General features: G+C 44.3%; 1 non-coding gene across 1 annotated transcript; it reads right to left on the bottom strand.

Annotated features, from left to right (window-relative positions):
* Nucleotides 1-1549: 1549 nt before the first annotated feature.
* trnav-cac (transfer RNA valine (anticodon CAC)) lies at nucleotides 1550-1622 on the bottom strand. The gene has a single exon. It is a non-coding gene; the product is annotated as a tRNA-Val (tRNA).
* Nucleotides 1623-6830: the final 5208 nt, after the last annotated feature.

The raw sequence follows: 6830 nt of genomic DNA, 5'->3' as shown, positions 1-6830 counted from the left end.
ACAGCCACAGCAAGGTTGTACAAGGTTCGGGGGGCTGTCTGGTGTGTAAAACACTTGGTTTCAGCAGTGTGGGTGCTGTATTTGAAATGCTATTGAGCCATGAAGATGACCCTCCTATGGCACTATATTACCTGTAGTGTTATCTTCAGAAAATCATTACAAAATACAGAAAGGGGCCACAGCCACAGCAAGGTTATATAAAATTAGGGGGCCTGTCTGGTGTGTAAAACACTTGGTTTCAGCAGTGTGGGTGCTGTATTTGAAATGCTATTGAGCCATGAAGAAGACCCACCTACCCCAGTGTGTTACCTGTAGTGTTATCTTCAGAAAATCATAAAAAAGAAAGGTTCCATAACCCAAAACAAAGCTGGGAATAGTCAGATGACCTGCTTAGTGTGCAAAACACTTACCTGCAGCATTGTGGGTGCTGTGGTTTAAATGCTATTGGTTTGTGAACAGAATACCCCTATCCCAGTGCATTGTGCCACATTAAATAAAAGCAAGAGAAAAAGAGATTCAGAACGCAAAGCTGTGTCAGTGTTCTGTGTAAAAAGTCGGTATGAACATCATGGGAGCTGTTTTTAATAAGCTGCTGAGTAAAGAATATTTTAATCTTCCTGCTGTCAGTAGTATTGTGAATATAGTTGACCCTTACCTGAATGAAAACAGGACGTAAAGGAAGGGTTTCAGAAATCAAACAAAGCTTTATTCCCGTTCTTACAGTCTGGGTAATTGGAGACCGTGCTGTTTTGCTTCCTATGGTCATATACGGGTTTTTCGCATGAAGCCGTATTGAACAGTATTTCTCGCTTTGTGAACGTGTGCACACAGCGGTCCCCCGGGTTCCAGTTCGTGCGTAATTACGCATCGATGAAAAAACGGAGGTTTAAAAAAAGATAATTAGCTCACCGATAGTTTGATGTAAAGGCTGTGGAAATATCCACAAATCGTGGTCTTTAAAATGCTTTTGGTTTGAAGGCGTTCTGTGCTTCCATTGCGGAGATATGGACAAAAGAATATTCGTGCTTGGTCAAAAAAAATGTCATAAAAACGAAAAAGTAAAGGCTGAGAAATCATCCACAATGTATTTTATACACAAAGCAAGTGTTTTTGTAACTCTAAGAGATTTCGTGAAACCGCTACAGGCGTGCCAAAATCGTTTTCGAACTTCAAGCTAACTTTACCCCGGTGTTGGTCGTTTGTGTTTTCCGTTCAGACGCGAAATGCTGAAATGATCTCTCGGCTCCTCGGTTGTCATTTCTGCTCCGTAAAGGAATCACAGCACGCGTCGGCTTCCAGCACGGTGTGTCGGGACACGATGCCGGGGGTCGGAGAGAGCGATGTCTTCCTCGTTAGTATAGGACCTGTCACCTGTCCCCACCTGTCACGCGGGAGACTGGGTACATCAGGACGCGCATTGAAGTGAAAGCAGGATGCGCTGCGACATGCACTGTTCAGATCTCCCCACACTAAGAGGTGAGTGGGTCTGTTCGATCACAGCGCTAGGCGAATCCCCAATCCCCTTTTGTGCGTGGCGACAAAAGAAGCCTGTTTCCGCCCGGTTTCAAACCAGGGACTTTTCGCGTGTGAGGCGAATGTGATAACCACTACACTACGGAAACGGTAGCGGCCTAGTGCTGAGCTTCGCCAATGCGATTCAACTGCTTCCAGTGCCTTTATTGGAGTGCGCTGATGGACCGTGCTCTCTCTCTCCAGAGACCAGCACGCCTATCATGGACGGAGCAGGAAAGGCGGCGCCACATTCTAAAGCCCTCTCTACGCAATCGACGAAATCGGGCTACTGAAGTGGAGAAAATCGCCTCTCCAGAAATTGCAAATATCATCTTGGAGACTATAAATCCTATTGCCGAAGGTCAGCCCTGTCTACCAGAGTAACCCTCCCACAGCGATGATCAGCTCGTCTCACACGCGAGAAGTTTCGGTTGGAAACAAGCGCCCCCTCTTCTCGCACGTTTTGCACGTTCGAGTAGTTTTAATGCGGCTCCTTCGTACACGGTGCTGATCTTTTGGAAAGCAGGAGGCAAAACTGACACGTAAAAACCAGGAATCTTAACTGCTAGAGCGAATGGGAGGGCGCCACCCCGCTGTTCTGGGCATCATGCAAGCAAACTACATAAATATGAGAAAACACGCAAGAGAGTTGTCACTCAGAATGTCGAAGGGTCGATGTATACTGGGGCTCAGTTGAAATGCAACGTCAGGACTTTTCCGAATTATGTCACACGAAGAGAGCACAGCCTTTTCCGCCCTGCCACGTGTGTATTGGTAACTCGCCGTGATCGTATAGGGGTCAGTACTTTGCGTTGTGGTCGTCCTGATGTACCCCGGTCTCCCGCGTGACAGGTGGGGATACTCGCCACTATACTAACGAGGAAGACATCGCTCTCTGCTTAGTGTGCAAAACACTTACTTGCAGCATTGTGGGTGCTGTGGTTTAAATGCTATTGGTTTGTGAACAGAATACCCCTATCCCAGTGCATTGTGCAACATTAAATAAACGCACGAGAAAAAGAGATTCAGAACGCAAAGCTGTGTCAGGTTCTGTGTAAAAAATCAGTTTGAACATCATGGGAGCTGTTTTTAATAAGCTGCTGAGTAAAGAATATTGTAGCATTTACAGGTTCTTTTCAGAACAAAGGACGAGTGGAGACGCGATTAACAAACAAGCATTAGCTTTATTCGTTAACAACCACACAAAACCAAACACAGGATCTACACGCACATGAGGAGACTGACGGAACACGTACACATCGTTAGGGTGGTAATTACCTAACAACACACTATACTTTTACAGGACATTATTTACACAGGTAGGGTCAGCCGCTGGTCATCGTGCTGACCCTCAGACTCTCCCCGGCTACCACTCCCAGCATGCCCAGCGGTACTACGAGCGCCTGGGGGCGCTTCCTCCTCACCACCAGGCGAGGGTGTTACAATATGGACTCCCAGGAGGCTCCCATACTTCGGATTCTTGCGTTCTTATCAGAACATACTGATGCGCAAACATATTCATTACCATATTTCAAAGCATTGGAATAATATATGTCGTACAGCAACACAAAAACAGGAAGACAAGTATCACAGCTACTATAATCGGTGTTAGTAACTTAAAGAAAAACATTCCCCCTGGCCCAAACAGTGATTCTAACCAGGAGAGAAATGTGTGAGGCTGTAGAATGAGGCATTAAAGCACATACATAACAAGATGCATTAAATTTCTTTAACTTTACAGTATGATTTATAAGTTTATACCACAAATTACTCATATCCCCCTCATTATCAGTTTCATTCAGCCAGTTTGTATACAAAGAGGCTTCGCATTTAGATTCTTCCTCTTTCTGGGTGGTGACAGGCTTCCACATAAAAAGGAAAAAGGCTGGGCACATCAGTCCCAAGCATGTGATCCCCATCTATCCCTGTGGAGACATCACTCCTGCGCGTTGCTCAGTTCGTTTGTGACCTTTTTACAGTGGGAAGCATGAATTCAGGGCACCCTTTCCGTGACTTTCACAGCAGTCGCAGTGGTCAGCAGCCGTGGTACGGCCCCCTCCACCTGAGTGAACACCACTTCTTTTTCCTGAAGTCTTTCACCAGAAGAAACTCTTAGAAAAATCTACACATTGTTGCACTGCCTCAGCTGTGCCATTTTGCAGAACAATTCTAGCTGAAGTTGTAAAATTTCTCATTGGTCTGTTCCTGCAAAACATCTTATTATGAACAAACAAATCATAATAATAATGTGCATCTAGGGGAATCAGTCCCAAGGGTAACCCCCCCTTAAAACTATATTGTTCTACCCATCAGGTTCTGCCACTAGATAAGAGAACCTTTCTCATGAAATCATTTTTTGACCTTCATGATCCCTTCAGGGCGTACAATTAGCACAGAAGCAGCAGCTTTAGTCCACATGTTTTTCAAGCAGGATATTAACAGTATGATTATAACGAATAATACCAGACACACAAATATGTATTGAACCAGAGACCCTCTCCAGGTTCCTAGCACAGACTGTAGCCATGCACCAATGCCCCAATCATCTGGATTCTAATTATGATATATATTTTTCTTCATCATAGATGTGCTTTGCTAAGTCATTAATTTGCTAATAATTGTCTAAAATACAAGTACTGTTTAGTCTTTGCTCACCTAAACAGCTGTCTATCACCCTAATAGAGAATGGCCTAAAACTGTGATTATAGCGAGGAGCATACAGTTATTTCCTTTCTAATACATCTGAGTTACACTCAGACTAAAAGCAGGGCTATTTACCCATGCCAATAAACCTAAATAATCACCTCTACCAAAGGGGATTACTCCCATGAGCATCTTTTATAGCAATACAATCCCAACAGGAGCTCTGATGATTATTTGTGGCTGACTGATAAAGTATTGATTCCATATCCCCATTTATAAAAGTAAAACTCCTTACACTTAACAGGTACACTGTCACCCCACCTCAGGAAGCTCAACAAACACAGAAACAGTGACAATATAATAATGTTCACTCAGTCTCTGGTGCAGTGGTTCGGTGTCAGCGCAATGTGTAGATCCAGCGATCTCATCCTGTCACTCAGATGGCAGAGTCGGTAGTCAGTTGCACTTGATATGGTCCTTCCCAGCAGGGTTGCAACATCTGGCAGGGTATATCTTCCTCACCCACACCCACTCGCTAGGTATCAGGTCGTGTCTTCCCTCTACTGGAGGTCTCCAAGCCTCCAGCACCTGTTCACCAGCCCCGTGCACCACTTCAATTAACAACCTACAATACTACAATAGAGAATTAGCAAATTCAACAATCCATTAGCCAAATTCATCCCTCCAGGAAGTTTCGTTGATTGGCCTGTGATGATATCAAACAGGCTCTATTACACAGTTCTGTTTGATCCAGCCCGCATCCCATGGTGTTCCTTCAGTCTGATGTCTAGTCAATCTTTTCTGTTCCTTCATTCCACTGTTCTAGCAGACTGAGGGTGATCTCAGTCCATCTCACCCTGAATAATCCAGCCACAGCCTGTCCCTTGATCATAATACATGCGGTAGGGCAGTGCCCACCAAGGGCTTATCTCCATCATCAAGTGTTTGGTAGACACAGAGGCAGTGACAGCAACCCACTGGGAAAACAGATTATAAGAGCCAAGGTTGCAAACATTTGCTACTGCATGAAAGGTTTCTCAGGAGCAGGCCTTTTGAGCTGTAGCACCTGAACCTGAACTGTAGTTGAGTTCCTTTGATTAGCATCACATTGAGATGCCACATAAGTGCTTCAAACACGGTCCCCACCCAGGTTTGGGTAACCGGCACACCATTTGACTCACACCCAGGTGTCCGACACAGTGCATTAGTCGAGCTACAAAGGGCATTAGGCTGTGAGGGCATGCAGAGCGTCCAGTGTGCTGGCAGCACCACACTCTTTTCTAACCATGTCCTTTTCTCTGCTTTAGAGGCCTCAGCCTGAATATCCTGTAGCTGTCCCCTTTTCACCAACAGAGGTCTCACAGGGGTCTCAGACTCCTGTTCTACCAGGACTGTGCACCTGACAGCTACATCTGCAAAGTTGTTCCCTCGAGTTACTGGAAACATTTCTTTATTATGTGATTTATACTTTACCACAGCTACTTCAGTCAGTAGCTGCAAAGCTTCTAACAGTTCAGAGACAAACCCAGCATTCTTGATTGGAGTCCCTTCCATGTTGGGGAAATCCCTATTCCTTCACTGCCATCCAAAATTGTGGCATACACCAAATGTATATATACAGTCTATATAAATTGCTACAATTTTCCATTTAGCATATTTACAAGTTTCAATTAAATATTTTCATTCGGTCTGCTAGTTCTACACCAGATTATTCACAGTTTATACAGCCAGGCAGGTAGCCTGCACAACACATAAACACGGCCCCTTGGCCACCGCATCAAGGGGTCCTGAATAATAATAACCCACCAGACGATGCCTATCTCCATGCTCCTGCACCAGCACAACGGCTCACAACCCATTTCTTTCACTTACAGACAGATTACATACAGATGATCAGTCTGAGGGAATACAGTCCAGAGCCAGTGTCTGCAAGAAAGCTTGTTTCAAAACATCAAAAACGGTTTCTGCTGCAGGGGTCAAGGCAATTTTGTCTTTAGACTGCACTACCCCCCTTAAACCAATACGTCACTGGACAAGCTCGTTCTGAGAAGGCATTCACCCTGGCTTTATCATGTAGTTGGTTTTATACTCCTTTTTTTCCTCTCAAGATCCAATACTTGGAGTAGCCCGGCCTAATGGATTCCCTCATTAGGTAAAACAATCACAATATCACATAACTCTATTGAGTTAGTTTACATAAATGCTATTTCATGCAGTAATTCCTTATAAAATGCTGCAGTCTGGGCCTAAAATAGGTCTGGGGTGTCCCCCACCCACATCAGTAGTTGAAACTGTACATCTTTTCCCAAGCAGACTGTGACAGCTTGTATTTGCTTTAAACACAACCATTGCACCCCTTCTCCTGTAGCCTCCTGTTACCCGTTAGAAAACTTTATATCACATCTTTATGCTGTTTTAGTCTAAAAACAGGACAGCTGTGCTCCTGTGTCCCCCAGTTACTGCACACTGTAAGATTTTTTCACTTTTATTTAAATCCTGAGATAAATTTAGGAAGGCTACAGAGGGGTTTACTAGATTAAAACTGTTAGTTCACGCACGGCTCTCGTTTCAGCTTCTGACATGTTCTTTAATTGTGAAATCAAGCCTCTTTCTTACAATTTCTCCAAAAAACACCTTTTTTTTAGTAACTGCACACCAGCTTATTAGTAGTTTTG

The sequence above is a fragment of the Lepisosteus oculatus genome, chromosome 14 (genome assembly GCF_040954835.1).
Source record: "Lepisosteus oculatus isolate fLepOcu1 chromosome 14, fLepOcu1.hap2, whole genome shotgun sequence".
In the NCBI taxonomy this organism is placed as follows: domain Eukaryota; kingdom Metazoa; phylum Chordata; class Actinopteri; order Semionotiformes; family Lepisosteidae; genus Lepisosteus; species Lepisosteus oculatus.
The sequence above is the reverse complement of the archived record's forward strand: the minus strand, read 5'-3'. Positions and strand labels throughout refer to the sequence as shown.